General features: G+C 34.5%; 1 non-coding gene across 1 annotated transcript; it reads left to right on the top strand.

Moving 5' to 3' along the window:
- The first annotated feature begins 10,559 nt into the window (after positions 1 to 10,559).
- Positions 10,560 to 10,663, top strand: LOC121825900 (U6 spliceosomal RNA). Its single transcript, XR_006068272.1, has one exon. It is a non-coding gene; the product is annotated as a U6 spliceosomal RNA (small nuclear RNA).
- Positions 10,664 to 17,247: the final 6,584 nt, after the last annotated feature.

Below are 17,247 nucleotides of genomic sequence, written 5' to 3'. Positions count from 1 at the left end.
TAGAATCCTGTGCTGAAACCATCTGGTCCTAGGCTTTTTTTGTTGGGACACTTTTAATGCCTGATTTTATTTCCTTAATGGTTATTGGACTATTTAAATAGTTTATCTGGTCTTGATTTAACTTATATATGTGTTACCTATCCAGAAAATTATCCATTTCTTTTAGATTTTCTTGTTTTGCTGGGTATATTAGTCTGGGCTGGCATCCATGGTCTCTTAGTGTCTGCATTACATCTGTCCAGGTCCTTCTGGCTTTCAAAGTCTCCATTGAGAAATCAGGTGTTATTCTGATAGGTTTTCCTTTATAATCACTTGATCTTTTTCCTTTGCTGCTCTTAATATTTCTTTATTCTGTACATTTAGTTGTTTATTATGTGGCAAGGGGACTTTTTTGGGGGGTCTAGTCTGTTTGGTGTTCTATAGGCTTCTTGTGTCTTCATTGGCATTTCCTTCTTTAAGTTGGGAAAGTTTTCTTCTATGATCTTGTTGAATATATTTTCTGTGCTTTTGAGTTAGTATTCTTCTCCTTCCTCTATCCCTATTATTCGTAGGTTTGGTCTCTTCATGGTGTCCCAGATTTCTTGGACATTTTGTGTTATGACATTTTTGGCATTGGTATTTTCTTTGACTGACAAATCCATTTCCTCTATTGTTTCCTCTACACCAGAGATCCTCTCTTCCATCTCTTGTATTCTGTTGGTTATGCTTGCATCTGTTTCCTGTTCATTTACTCAGATTTTCTATTTCCAGCATTATCTCTGTTTGTTTCTTCTTCATTGTTTTATTTCCCTTTTCAGGTCTTGGACTGTTTCCCTCACCTATTTCATCGCTTTTTCATGGTTTTCTTTAAGGGATTTATTGTTTTCTTCTACTTTTTTATTTGTCTTTTCCTCTAGTTCTTTATAGATTTCTTCCCATTTTTGTTTGACTTTTCTCATTTTCTTTATTGTTTTCCTCCACTTTTTTGTTTATCTTTTCCTGAATTTAATTTTTCATTTTTTCTTGAAAGGCCTCTAGCATCTTCATGATGCTATTCTTAAGGCCACTTTCTTCTGCTTCTTCTACTTTGTGATGTTCAGGTCTTGCTGTTGGAGGAGGGCTAGGTTCTGGTGATGCTGTATTGCTCTTTATGTTGTTGTATGTACTTCTGCCTTGAAGTTTGCCCATCTCCTCGTCTAATATGTATCAGAGGTGCCTGTGTCTGAGCGAGTTGCTGTTGGTCCACTCTGTGTTTGTTGTGTCTGTGTCTCAGGGGGCCCTTCTGGGTCTAATCTTAGCTCTTGGTATGTTTGGAGCAGGCAGCTTCTGTGTCTCAGTGAGTTGCTCTTGGTTCAACCCAAGCTAGTTGATTCTGTGACTCACAGATTCATTCTTGGTCTTATCAGGGCTCTTAGTCCAGTCAAAGGTGACAGATTCTGCATTTCAGAAAGCCTCTCTTGGTCCAATGAGAAGTGGCAGATTCTACTTCTCAGAAAGCCACTCTTGGTCTAATCAGGGCTGGCAGATTCCCTGTCTCCTGAGTTCACTCTTGGTCCAATGAGGGCTCTTTGTCCAATGAGATCTCTCTCTTTCTCTGGGCCTGATGGGAGCTCTCTGGGCCAGATGGGAGCTGGGGGTTGATCTCCAAGCCTCAGAAAGTGGCGGGGTTTGGATGGGCGTGGGGCAGGGCATGTAGATTGCAGGGTCCGCTGGGGGGTCTCGGAGAAGGGGAACTTTCCCGCAGGAGCCCTGTCCACAGCAACTGGGGTGGAGTTGGGTGCGTCTTCCCCTGGAATGCCTGGGGCCCAGGAATGGGACCTAGGGGCAGACCTCCCTGGGTATGAACTGAGTCACTCTCCCTTTGTTTACTTATAATGGCTGGCTTTTTCCTCTGATCTCCAGGCAAGCTTTATTTATTAAAGCGCAAATAAGATATCACCACACTTAAGCATAAATAAAATATCATCACACATTACAGTTATAATAATATCAATATTTTTTATTGGTAGAACATTATAGTTACTGCTAACACCACTCTACCTTTTACTTAATAACTATCAAAGCAGAAAGATAATTTTCTTAGCGCTTAGTGAAAATTTGTTTTCCTACTTCAAATTGTAAATTCTCTTGAATTATATTCACAGTGATCCAGTACTTCTTTGAACCAAAGGTAAACCAAAAGTTTAAAGAAATATTATGTTTTGTGTACTGGTAATCCAATAGAAGCAAAACTAATGTTGTTTAACTAACAGTTAAATATTCGAATTTTTTTGAACCATAACTTCTGAACAGTAGTATAACCATTTGTTTTTTTGTTTGTTTGTTTTTGTTTTTGTTTTTCTTATTAGGCCTAGTAATACATTTCAGCCTATGCTTGAGAGTCATTTCAATAGACAAGACTCTTAAACTGTCTGTCAGATTCTTATTGTTTTATTAACCCTGCACATGTTCTCTCCCCCAAGGATTCCCATAGGAAAGGAAGAGGAGAGGAGAGGATGTTTCTGCAAGTGTAGACTTCTGTACCATATGCTTGAACAAATCTGCCATATGTTCAATGTAGAATCTATGCTCCTAAACTGGTTATGAGTGTATGTTTGTTTCCAAGAACAATTCTTTTTGTTGGCTTTGGTTTATATAGCCCTTATAATAACTGTTTACAGTGTTTTTAGTTTGTTTCTTTGGTTTTTTTTCTATATTCTTCCAATTGGATTATGGAGTCACCAATAACACAAATGTAAATGGTTTCAAATTTCAATTTAAGGGAAGAAAAAAAGAAACAGCAACTCTAGTTTTATTCTTGATCTTGTAGAAGTGGTTCAGGATGTTTTATTCTTTCTTATTCTTTTAATTATTGTGTGTGTGTGTGTGTGTGTGAATGTGCATGTGTGTGTATGTGTAAAATAAATATATTTCTATATTCACTGTTATACATAAATCTTGTTTGTTCAAACTGCACATTGCCTGAGTTTCAAACACAGTTACTTGGTTATGAATTAACATTCAAAGATAGGAGATAAGTTTGAGTCTGTCAGTAGAAGATAACCACTTTTCATAAAAATAGCTCCATATAGTTAGTATTTATTGCTTGTATGAAGTTAAATTACTTTAAACACATTAAACATAACGATAAAAATGTTTTTGCTATGCATAGCAATACACTGAAAGTTACGCAGAACGAGTTTCATACATTTGATAATTTAATAAGACAATGCTATCCTGAATTCAAAGAGAATTCTTACCAAAATTCAGTAAATGTTAAAAAAATTGTTCATGAGTTATGTTTTGGTTTTCTTAGTAGCAGGCAATGATCACTGGTATGAAAATGTTAATTTTTTGCTAGTTATCTATTTGATGTTTTCAATTAGTTTTAATGTGAGCATCTCATTTATTTTCAACTAAAACCTTGTTCATTTTAGTTAAAATGTAACTGTTTTCTTCTGAATACAAGTCTCTTAATCTATCAGCACCAGAATTGAGCTATGTATCTTTTAAGTTTAATCAGCCACAACATGAAAAACTGACACTAAATTTTAATATTTTGAATGTTATGTGGTTTTAAATGACCTTAAATGAAATAAATTCAAGGAATTTTTGTTTAATGAAAGCTCTCTTTTGATACCAAAATGGAAGATTTGAGCGCTCTAAATTGGAGAAAATTCTAAATCATCTTTTATTCTTTTGTATGTGTATATGTGTAATTGTATTTATTTTTAGGTAGGGAGGTGATAGCTTTCAAATTAACACAGTATTTGGGAATCAAGAATCTTACAATCAAATGCAGACACAATGCTAAGAAGATGAGAAGTTTCATTAAGTGGCAGGATAGATTTTAGGAACTAATGGGCAGATGTTGCATTGAGCCTTTCAGGGTCCAAACAAGACACAAAAGGTCAGAACAGCAGAACCAAGGTGCAGATTTAGTTATGCACCTGCTCTACACAATATAAAACCAAGCTCCTTTATGTTGATAAGTTATTGACTTAGAGCATACCCTTCTAACAAAATGAAATCAATCAAGGATAGCCAAGAATATTTAGGTAGAGATTTTACAAAATTGAAGAGATGTTCAGAACATGGGTTTAAAGCTTTATTAAAGTTAATGTGAAAAATATTTGTGCTAACAATATACAAGTCCACAGCTGTATTCCTGTATATTAATGGTTGCATATTGTTTCCCAGAATTTCACAGCTCTTTGGAAAACAACTTTAACCTCTTAAACCACCAAGAAGTTTCCAAAAATGAGAAAAGAAGCTTCTTAAAGTCAAAAGTCACTCATGGTTTTCAGAATCTACTTTAACTTTTTTTTCAAATTATAGTTCTGACACTTATTCTTATATCAACAAGAAAATATTTAAAATAATGACATCATCAAGATTAATTGCTAACTGCAGTTACTTGATGTAATATATACAAAGAAACATTAAAATATGTATCTTTTAAAATAATTTTAAATTTTTCCTTTTTATTAATGATAGAAAAACTACAATTTTGACTTTATAGACTATCATAGTAGAATCCTTTCCCTTTTCACCTCCTGCTGTCACCTCTCCTATTCAAATAAAAATGTAGTCAATGTGTGGGTTTAAGAAATTTCACAATTATCATCACTCTAAAGTGAGAGGACTTGAGGTTTTATACAGTTTTTATACAAAACTTGCATATATATTTATGTAGTCACACTGTATTTCAATACAGATTGTGACATTTATCAACTGTTGCTTAAAGTGTTTGTGTTTTCTCCAGTTTCTTCATCTCTATGTAGGAAAATAATTGCATCTAGTACAAAGTGTTGTGAAAGTTATTTTTGAAAATTTATACGTAGTTGTGAATTCCTATATTAATGATTAATGGTACTTATAGTTCTAAAATTGTTGGGCTAAAGAGATAATTTAATGGTTAAGAACACTTGTCCTCTTCAGAAGACCTGGGATCAGTTTTCAGCACCCACATAACAGCTCACAGCCACCTGTAAGAACAGTTCTAGGGGATTTGGTGCCCTCTTATGGTCTTCACAGGCACTACACATGTGGTGCACCCATACATGCGGACAAAACACTCATACACATAAAATAAAAATAAATTATTTTTACAAAGATATTATATCATAAGCTCCCCTTGAAGACCCTCAGGAAAGCCTTTCCTTGTTTTATCCAATTCCTGATGGACTTTTACTGTTGTTGGTCTGCTGAAACAACTGTGATTGCTGCCTTTTTCACGCTAACTTTTCCTTGTGTCCTTGGAGTTTTATCAATTATACTTTGTCTGAAACTGACATTCCTTGCTCTTATAAACATAGGTCCTTGAATTGTATACACACCTAAATTCAGGATGATTTAATATTGATATACTTACTAATTACATTTGCATGTAACTTACTAACCAGCAACATCATAATGGAAGATAGTGGTGGACACAAATTGTGGAATAGGCAATACTATTCAACTCACTACAGCCAATTTCTTGAATTTAAACTGTGTTGAAGATATTTACTTGTTGGCACATCATTTACAAGAGAATTATTTCCTATGAATTCTGGCCTAGAAGACAAGATGAAATATATATTTATCCAGCGGAAAATATAATAAGCTATATTATTATAAAATATAACAAACTATAAGGGATAAGGTTTTTTTTTTTTTGGTTTTTTTTTTTTTTTTTTTTTTTTTTGTTCACAGTTTTCATTCTCGCCACATGGGGTGTCTGAACTACACGTCCTCTTCATATTCCAGATACTTGGCTGTGATGGGTTCTTCAAGCTGAATTCCTCCACTGCCCATTAAGGCAAATGCTGGATACATTGTATGTGAACAGTCCACCTGGCGCTCGTACAGGCATTTCATGTGATCCATATCATAGAAGCTGACTTTGCCTTTATCACAGTCAAGGAAAATCCCTATACTTGTTGGCATGGGAAGAACTTTATTTTCGGGTTCATTAGAAGAATTAGGTGACTTGGGTATAAAAAATTTCTTCATGCCTACAGTAACTAATGTAAAAGGTTGTGAAGAATCGAAACAGGCCTCTTCACTGCCACTGTCATGCCCGCTGTCTTGTTCATATCTTGGACTAGCCGCATTAAATTCCCTAGTATTTTTTTAATTAAAGGTATACTTTAATGTTAAATATTATTATACTGCTTAGATATAAAATTAGGTAGTATAAATCAAAGCAAAGTCAATATAATTTAAGGTCTACAATGAAATTTAAGATAATATGCTAAATATGGATATTTGATGAAAATTCATTCATATATCATTGAAAATAGTTTAATATTGAATGAACACAATACAATTTATTTAGAATGACTTTGAGTATATAATGATAGCTCTGATTTTATGAACAGATGTTAAAACATTAATAAAAGTTAACTCCTATGGTGGGGATAATCTGACACAACTTATGTTAAAGGACACAAAAAAATCAATGAAATATTAAAACTTTATTTTTCAATTCATTGTTGTTGTTTGAATAATAATGTCTCCCATGGGCTCAAATGCTTTAATGCTTGATCTTCAGTTACTAGAATTGTTTTTGAAGGATTAAGAGATGTGGCCTTGTTGGGGGAAGTATTTCAAAAGCTCACACCATTCCCAGTTATCTCTCTCTGCTTTATGGCTGTTACCAGAACATGTAAGCTCTCAGCTAATGCTCAGCACTATGTCTGCTTAACTGCTGCCATGCTCACCACCATGATGGTCATGGACTAACCCTCCGGAACCATGTTTCCCCAAATTGGATGTTTTATTTATCCATTGCCCAAAACCTGGTGTTTGGTCACAATATAAAAGGATGCTTGCTTCTTTCTTCATGAATTATACATTATATGTTTCACAATTATTTAAAAATCTTACTAAGTTATAGTCCTTTTTGTTTGTCTTTGCTTTAAATGGTTCAGCTTTCAACATCTCTATGGCTAAAAGTTTGCACATCTGCCTGGCTATTTCTGTAAAATAAATTCTCAGAAGTAAAATAGCTGTGTCCAAGTGTGTGAATCATATTTAGGAGCCTAGAGCATCTTGCCAAATTGAATGTCAAGAAAATGTTAATCATCTTGTTTATAATGACCTCCAATAGCATAATTAAGCATCATTTTCCTATGTCTTAGTCCAAACTGGATATTTTATGCTTTACAATCTTACTCTTTTTAAACCTTTGCCAAATATGTAAGGAAAATGAAGTGACAAGTAGATTTTTCCTTTTTTAGGGGAAAAGACCTTTCACATTGCTGGTATGCACATCTTTTCTTATGTAATGAAGTCTTACTAACCTAATATCACATGATCTCTGAGTCCCTCAGTTGCACTGTTTCAGAGTATGTGAAATACTTTTTTTTCTGTTTAGTACATGTCAATAGAAATATTGCCCCTGGGCCATAGGGCCTATGTCTCTTATTTCTTGCCCTTGGGTATATTTTAACCTGGGGACTAAAGGACATTTCAACTGCCTACTACCTAAATGAGTAGACAATCTAGCCTGACTGAGGATTCAGTGGTAAGTTATGTGTGCATAGTAATGAGCAAGACCCAATACAATCAGATTCATTTTAAATAAGGAAGATAGTTTGCACTATACATCATCCACCTGTTTGATTTTGTTGTCAATTTTCATTGTCAGGAGTAAATGGAAGCAAGTAGTAATTTTAGGAACCTGAAAAGACTTCGAATTGAAATTTTGTTATTTCACAAATTGAAATTATTTATGTTGCTGGACAGTTGTATATCTGTAAATCATTTATACTTACCTATTTTTGTGCTGAGGTAGTTCTTAGAGTAATTTCATTTAAATACTATCTTCAGTTAGGTATTCAACCTTATTGTATCATGGTATTATATACATGGGAGTAAAGATTCTATTCTTCTTTATAGTTTCTATTTTTGTTTTCAACCATTTGTTTTTAAAGATAATGATAGAAGCTAAGTTTTTAGTCTGATGAAATAAGCCTAATATGATTAAATGTTCGGCAAGTACTTTTCAGGTAACTTTCAGATCTTTTACAATATAACTGTTAACTTGTTCTATTTTGATAGAATTACTTGGAAAAATCAAAGTATTTTTGACAGATTATGCTAATTGTACAATTTATATTTTCAGGTAAAACTAATTAATGTACCTTTTGTGTATAATATAAAATATTCCATCATATCACTTAAAATGTATTTGTCTCATTCAGGTTCAAACCTTATATTTTCAGTCTTCAACTGATAGCAGGACCATCATCATAAATATTTGTTTAGCAAGTGAATTGTGCTTATCTAGACTACAGCAATAATATTCAAAGTTTACTCCTTCAAATAGCAGTGTCATCATCTCCTCAAAACTTGTCAAATAAGACAAAGTGATTTTGATATACAATCCAATTTATTAAAAAAGACGAGTGTGGTGCTAAAGACCTGTAATCAGAACACTTGGGAGAATGAAGCAAGAGGATCACCATGATCAATGTCAGCCTAGGCTACAAAGTGACTTCAAGGCCAGCATGAACTATATAACAAAACCCTACATCAAAAATAAAACCAAAACCAAAACAAAAGCACACAAAATAACTAAATTAAAAAGAGTTTCAGAACAAGGTTAATTACTGGTCCTGTGGCTCTCATTTTCTCATATTTAAAGGGTAAGTTGAATAATGGTTTATCATAGTTCTACAGAATTTTAAGATTGGATTTTTTTATTTTTTAAAGATTTATCTATTTATTATGTGTTCTGCAGGTATGCCTGCAGGCCAGAAGACGGCACCAGGTCTCCTACAGATGGTTGTGAGCCACCATGTGGTTGCTGAGAATTGAACTCAGAACCTTTGGAAGAGCAGCCAGTGCTCTTAACCTCTGAGCCATATCTTCAGCCCACTTCTACAGAATTTAACACTTGTGGATTTAACATTATGCCCTTAAGTATCTATTTTCTCTACGCCATACTTAAATACTCAAATCTATCTTTTTATATATTTGTCCCATTTATTTTCATTTTCTATACTGTGTGTTATCCATATGTGCTTGTGTTCTATTGTTTCTTTTTAAGGATTTTAGATTTTTTTTAATGTGTATTGAATGTTTTGCCTTCATGTATGTATATGCACTTTGTGCACATAGTGCCTGTGTCAGCCAGAAAAGGTCATCAAATCCCCTGGTGCTAGAGTTACAGATAGTTCTGAGCAGCTACGTGGGAACCCAGGTCCTCTACAAGAGCAGCATGTGCTCTTAACTACTGAGCTCTCGCTCCAGCCCCTTATTTTATTTATTTTATAAACATTTTCCCTTGTATTTGCCATTGAAAATATGTGTGTTGATGTCTTCATTCTTTCAATGGCTATTGTGAAAATCTAAGCCTTTATAAATACTGAGGATTGTCGTTAGTTGTTTGTTTGTTTTTAACTTTTCATTCTTTGGAGGCTAGCCACCCAGCTCCCAAAATAAATACACAGAGACTTATTCTAACTTATAAATGCTCAGTTTAGATTGGCTTGTTTCTATCCGGCTTTTCTTAAATAATCCCATCTAAATTTTGCCTGTGGGCTTTCACCTTTCTTTGTTCTATATGTCTTTCTTTACTCCTTACTCTGTATCTGGCTGTGTGGCTGGAAGGCCAGGCCCTAGCATCCTGTCTCCTTCTCCATTTTTGCTTCTCCTATTCTCTCCTCCTCTTTATTCTCTCTGCCTGCCACCCCCACCTATTTCTCTCTCCTGCATAGCTATTGGCTGTTCAGCTCTTTATTAGACCAATCAGGTGTTTTAGACAGGTAAAGTAGCACAGCTTCACAGAGTTAAACAAATGCAACATTTGCATCATTAAACAAATATTCCACAGCATAAGGAATGTAACACATATTTAACTAATATGCCACAACAGTGGAGAATCTGGAAGGAGTCAAAAGAGGGGAATAAACATGATAAAAGTATTTTGTTTAAAAAATGTAAATAAAAAAGGGAAAAATAAATTCTTGTCTTTTCATTTTTTAATTGCTCTGTTTTACTTCTTCACTATTCATGGAACCAGGATAGATAATAACTAATCATACATATAATGTTGGTTTATAATACTAAGTTTATATTTACTATTATCCAAATATATAGTGTACCTTGAGCACATCCCCACCATACCCTGCTACCCTCCCCTTTCTTGCCCTCCCACCTGTTTATTTCTCTTTGTTCTCCTGGTAAATTTTCATTTGACTTTCACATAATATGTAAATAAATTATTTTATGTATCCATATAAGGTCTAAGACTCACAAGTGAGACAAAATGTGATATTTGTGCTCTTGAGATTGATCTAATTTACTTAATCTGATTATCTCCAATTACATCTACTTTCCTGAAACTTACATAATACCATTCTTCTTTATGGCTAAAAGTTCATATGTATTTATAGTCAGATATCAAATATATTGAATTTTCCTCATCTGTTCTTATACTGATAGGCACCTAGGATCATTCTTTCCATGGCTTCTCTATCATGAATAATGTTGCAATAAACCTACATGTGCTAGTAGCTCTGTGATGTTTTGAAACAGAGTCATTAAAACAACCTAGTCAAAAAATGACCAAATAAAATGGTAAGGCATTTCTAAAAACATAAAGTACGGTGCCCACTTTGGCAGTACATATACTAAAACTTGAATGATGCAAAGATTATCATGGCTCCTGCACAAGAATGACATGTAAAATCATGAAGTGTTCCATAGTTTTTCTAAGAAGAGTCCCAGTGAAGGCCCAGTATCAATAGTATAGCAGGAACCAGAGCCCTCAAACCAGACCATTGACTCTGTAATTAACACTTGCACACATAGATATATGGATGAAAGGTTTTACTATGTGACTCACTATATCACACTATAGATTTCATGACAAGATTTTTCCTTTTTTCTCTTAAATTTTATTTTACTTTATTTTGTGGAGGGTGGGTTACAAGGGCAGAGGGAAGATACAAATGGACAGGAAATGACTCTGATTGAGCTACGTGATATGAAAGATACAAAGAATAAACAAAAAGACAGTTAACAAAAAACAAAGTATGTACAAATGGTCAATGAATATGTAAAAAATGTCCAACATCAATGGTCATCAAAGAAATCCAAGTTAAACATTATTGCAATTTTATCTCACCCCACTCATAATGGCAGTCATTAAGAAAACAAATTGTGGTGAGGATTTGAATAAAAGCAAACCCTTGTGCACACCTGGTACAGCCATTATGGAAATCAGTAGGGAAGTTCCTCACAAGACTAACAAAATATCACATGAATATATCACATGACCCAGCAATATTAATTCTGGCATTTATGCAGTTGTCCGTTTTTTTTAAGTCAAAATTTTTATAGGGCATCATGTAGGATTATAGCGCATTGGTTCAAATAATTCAAGGTTTGAACATTAAGTTAATAAAATACTGTTAAAAGTCTTTCCCATACTGACTCTTTTTGCTTACAAGGACAAAAATTATTCAGTTTTCAAACACTGATTTCATTTACCCCTTCCTTTATCCTCTTGAACTGAATACACCAAAAATCATTTCTTTGCTTACAAAACAAATGTTCTTTCACTTCTCTTCCATGCTCATTGCAAGAATGATATTCAAAATGTTTCCTACTGAGCACAAGGAAAATTCAAAACATGAATTTCTGCCATATTTCATGTTTGAATAGCTTTTTTTGCTGGTGAATTGAGTTTGATCCATGGAACCCATGGAAAGGTGGAAGAAGGGAACCCACTCTATAAAAGTTGACATCTGATTTTCATAAGCTAATATATACACAAAATATCTCTCTCTCTCTCTCTCTCTCTCTCTCTCTCTCTCTCTCTCTCTCTCTCTCTCTGTTTCTGTGTGTCTTTCATACACAATAATAGTAATAAATAATAATTTAAAAGAACAGAGAATAATGATATATATGAAAAGAGTAATGATTATATAATATATATATGTATATATATACACACATATATATACATATATATATATATATATAAAACTTTAAATGAAAAACATTACTTTGAATGCCAGCAAAAAATAATTTAACATATATTAAAATATTTTAACAAAACCAAAAAGAAAAAGTTATTGAATTAATCCTGTTTCTAACATATTTCTAGAACTTCACTTTAAATAGTATAAATCTAAGTAGCTGTGCCTAAATTCAAGAAACACTAGACAACTCTGTGTGTGTGTGTGTGTGTGTGTGTGTGTGTGTGTGTGTGTGTGTGTGTGTGACAGTATCTTTCTATATAGCCAGGCTGGCACTGAACTCAAGACTTGGTCTCTTCTCCTGAGTGTCAGGATTGACAGCCACCCTGGTCAAATGATACCATTCTTATTTGTGCATTGATGCACACTTCATGCATATCTTCTGTACATTTTAATTGCTTGTGTCCACAACAGCAACTTTGGTTTGTATGTGTAAAAGTTAGAATACCATAACTTCAACAAGTTGGTTGTAAGAAACCAAATCTGAATGAGGATTAGGTAATCATATGAAAAAAATGCTTTTTTGCTTTTTTCTTTGTTTATGATGCTTCATGTCTTTTACCTAAAAGCCCAGAGTAACTTCAGATGAATACTGAATGTGTCAAATCATCATTAGTCTTATGAGAGCACATTTTTTTTTTTACCTTGCAAGTGAGCTGTATGATTTTGGTAGAAAATAGTTGACAATTCATTGAAGTTAAGCTTGATATATCAACTGGTGAAAGACAAAACTTTATTTGTTGTTCAGAGAGCTGGAAACTGAACTAAGAGAGAATGTCTGCAGAGGTAAGTACATGCAGCACATTCTGGACTTTACTTTCTCCATTGGCTTTGAGCTTATGCACTCCACCTGGAATACAGCTGTCTGTAGGTCACAGTGATTAATAGAAGATGAATGTGCAGTGGCTTGGGCTAAATAATTAGAAAAGCAACATTATTTTCATAGTCTTTGTTCGGTGTATGGAAATAATGTGTTTTCCGTTCTCTATCATTTGAAAAAGACTAAGGTCTCATGGTGCAATTCTCATGTGCATTTATTTTTCTTTGTCTTACCCTCTCTGAATTTCATTTCTTGTGTGTTTCCTTTTTTCTTATGAAACAATGTTTTATCTTTAAAATTATTTAATGGAGGCTGGAGAGATAGTTTAGTTGGTAAGAGAACTTGTTGCTCTTCCAAAGGACCTAAGTTTCATTTTCAGCATCTACATGGTGGCTAACAACTGTCTGTAACTCCAGGTCCAGAGTACCGGACACCCACTTCTGGCCTCTGGTGGACACCAGTTATGCACATGGTGCAAAATATACATTCAGACAAAACACAAATGCATATAAAGTAAAATTAAATAAACCTTAAAAACCCAAATTAGATTATTTAATTTGTGCAGGAGAGATTATTTAATGCTTAAGATCACTTGTTCCTATTGGAGAGGACCTGGGTTCTGTTCCCAGTACCTACAAGGCTGCTCACAATCTCTGTTACTCTAATTCTAGGATACCTGATGCTCTCTTCTGGTCTCTTTAGGCAATGCACACAGGTGGTATACACAAACTCATATAGGCAAAATATTCATACAAATAAATAAATCTTAAAATTTATTTAATCATCTTCCCCTGGACTAGATATGAGTCCCTAGATGCAGAAGTCTTGTAAGGATTCCCTTGCAGGGAGAGATGAACCCAGGAAGCCCAACTAAAGAAACAGAAGAACTAAGAGGGGAAAATGAGAAAGTCAGTAATATGCTAAAGGAAGACTGCAGTTATAAGCTTTTGAAACTACATTCCACAAGAGATTTTCTGAGGAATTGTGCAGACTAGAGTTCAGGAAAGCCCCAGTGAAGAGTGGGAAAACTGGCACATTCATTTATCATTTGTATTCACCAATGACTATGGAATATCCTTGGTTAATCCTTAGGATTTCTTAACTGCTCTGATTGTGGAGCTAACAAGAGGTTCCTGTACTATAAAAATCGCATGGTAAAGCAAAAAAAGTAAGCTCTATAGATGAAAATTGGACACTGTGCAGACACTGTCTCATATGGCAGAAGTAAAAGCAGGCCCTAGAAGACATATCTCAGTGGATCAGTAATATGTGTCAAATTATTTGCACATACATTAAAGAATTATCTTCTTGGAACCTTTCATATGCTAAGCATTGGTGAAATAACAGGAAGATACAAACCAAGAAAGTCAGCAATCTGGTCTCCATTGTACATATCTTCTTTTTAAGTTCCCACATAAAATGATCTTCAACCTTTTATGTCTTGCTCAAGAATAGTTTAGGCTTTCCCCCTTCTCTCTATCCTAGTTTAATCTCCCACCACAACTACATGAAAATGGTGACTACTGAAACAATCTCTGTACTGGACTTTCTTGCACTTTCATGTTGCTTAAAACTATTTAATGGTTCTCCAGAGGTTTCAGAATAAAATTCACAATCTTGATCATCTGCCCAGAATCACTGTAGTTTCTCTCCCAGAATCTCATTCACCCCTTATTCTTTGTTTCTCCATTTCACCAGGTTATGTGCAGTCTCCTACAGTACACATTCTCATCTTCTTTTAAAATGATTTCCCCAAGTACTAGGTCCTGTTTGGTTGTAGTCTCTTGGAGGCCTGGTCTTTCCTGCAAAGGAAACGGAGGGGAAGTGACTATGGAGAGGACAGTCATATGGGAACTGGGAGGAATGGAGGGAAGGTGAACTGTGGTTGTGAAGTATTGTACGAGAGAAGAATATTTTTCAATAAAAATGTTTCCACTTCTGAGCAGAAATTTCTGTGAATGTTCTTTATTTACTAACTCCTGTTTTCTGATCTCATATTTCCCAGTATCACTCGGCCTCCCTCATCTAAATCTCTGCACTGTCCCTGCTTGTTCTCTTACCATTAGCTTTACATGTCCTTAAGATGATGTTTTAGGACATAGTGTTGTGAATATTCTATTGTCTGTCTATCAAACTCTCCCATGAACTCACTAATGGCAAAAATTAGTGTATTTCACACCATTTTTCATGACTGTGAATATGAAATTCTGTCATTTTCAGTAATGCTAAGGGAATGAGCATTAACAAAAGAAGACAATGCTTATTGACTTCAACGATCTCACAGGCTAAGTCAGGGTATGTGTCCCTAAGGAACTTGCAGTCTGATGGCCTTATACTTTTTGAAAATTTAATTACATGCTAGATCAGTATATGCAATAACCATAAGTGTCTCCCTGTTGAGTTTATGTGACCTTAGAAAGCATGATTGAGTCTGAAATATTCATGATAAAACAAATTTCCTTGGTCTCAGCTGTAGGCTTCATTCTGGGTAATTATCGTCCTAATTTCTTCCAATAATTCCTGCTGAGTCCCTCTACAACCTTCCATATCTCCAGGCTCCAAGTCCTTTGAATCTGATGAAAGTCTTGCGTTTAGCTCATAGGAGTCCTAGTAGTTTAGTATTCTATGGTCTTCTCCAATTCGTTTTGTAGAAACTTATAATGCAGGCTTAAAAAGGCAATGAGACAGCTGGAAAAAGGTTGCTTTCACTCTGCCTTTATTTAGCAGTTGCTTTGTAAGGCAAGAAAATAGCATCATTTTCATGATTCATCATCTCGTTTCCTCTATAATAGTATCAAAATGAAGTGAGATGTCAGTGGATTTATAGCAATAAAGTTTGTTATCAGGAGTGCTGCAAGCTCTTTTATTTGATTTGTGAGTAAAAAATGTTTTAAATGAGAAGACTACTCCAATATTTCAAATTTGTCAAGGCTAACTCAAGAATTAATGAGACCAGTTTACCATACTGACAGATTTTTCCCCTTGATCAAACTTTAGACAGGCTGCTCTGAGCACTCTGTTCAACTAGGCCTTGCTGCTCTTGGTTCCTGTCTTTGGTTTTTCTAGTTCAGTTGTAACAAGAGTTGCTGTCCTGTCACTTGCATTAGAATGCCCTTACCCTTTATGCCTCCTCTGAGGTATATTCTGCCCAACAGGCCCCCATCCCCACTTGGTTCCTTAACTATACATTTCCGGCTTCCCTGTGTTTACACAAAGTTCAATGTCTCTCCCACCTTGTCGCAGTTTCAAGTGTATTGAAATAGTCACAAATAATGTAAAAAAAAATCTACCATATTAACATTTTTCATATTTTAGTGTTAAATTACTGAGCATTGTACCCACAAATTGAAAAACATCTACTTTTTTCTAAAATTAAATTTAAATTAAAAAACATATTTTCCACCAAAGTAGCCATCCAAACAATGGACTAGAGGCATATGCAGTATAATCTACTCAATTTGTCACAGTGATATTGCTAATAACAGACTTTTCCATGGTAACTCTTCTTCTCCAGGTCTTTCTTGATGCTATTGCTTCTGCCTTGAACATTCTTCCACCTCTTGTCACAAGGCCAACTCTACCTCTGAGGCTGAAACTCAGCCTTCCTCTATCATCTCTGTCAACCAATACTACTTCCTTTCCTCCTTAATCTCCTATCATTATATATGTATCGAATTTAAAATAATTAGCAGATATACAATTATATCCTAACTTAGTAGTTTCTCATGTTTTTGCATTTTCAATACAGCAGCCCTGTTATATTTACTAATTTATACTCAAATGGAAAAGGAAATAGTATAATTTATGTTAGTGAATGTTTTTGGAACAAGTTGCTTATAGGATTATTATGTGGGCAAAAGTTAGTGAATAAAACATAGGCATAATAATAACATGTGGTGTAAATTATACATTATACGTAGTTAAAACAGACCAAAGGTGGCATATCCCTATGCTCACTAATCACAATAGAATGTAGATTTTCATAAAGTTTGCAAAGCTTGCAGGTGAATATATCACATATCTAGTGTTTTAGCCACTAAAATTTAATAGCACATGTTTTAAATTCAATACACACACATACCACTTGTGCAGCTCAGTGGGCATTTCTCCCCTCCATCTCATGTGCAATCTGTTATACCACCAGTCTATGGAAGAATCTGTCTGAGAAAAGCGGGGTGGTTACTTTCTGAACAACTGGAAATGTGTGCTTTTCTGCTCTTCATCTTAACTTCTATTCCCATGTTCCAGACAAAATATCTCTGAAAGAGGAATGACATGGAGACCATAAACAACTCCCTTTTTCAGACTATTTCCTCTAATGTTGCCTAGGGAGATTACACATGTAACTGCCCTGATGACTTGTTCTCACTAATAAACAGAGTTATCTTTAGAACTCCACAAGCATGCACAGTTTACAAATTAAAAGGAACATCATTTTCATTTTTGTCTTTTCACTCTCAATGTGTTCTTGCACTAAAATAAACACAGACT

This window comes from Peromyscus maniculatus, chromosome X (assembly GCF_049852395.1).
Source record: "Peromyscus maniculatus bairdii isolate BWxNUB_F1_BW_parent chromosome X, HU_Pman_BW_mat_3.1, whole genome shotgun sequence".
Taxonomy (NCBI): domain Eukaryota; kingdom Metazoa; phylum Chordata; class Mammalia; order Rodentia; family Cricetidae; genus Peromyscus; species Peromyscus maniculatus.
Note: the sequence above shows the minus strand (reverse complement) of the source record. Positions and strands in the feature narration are given on the sequence as shown.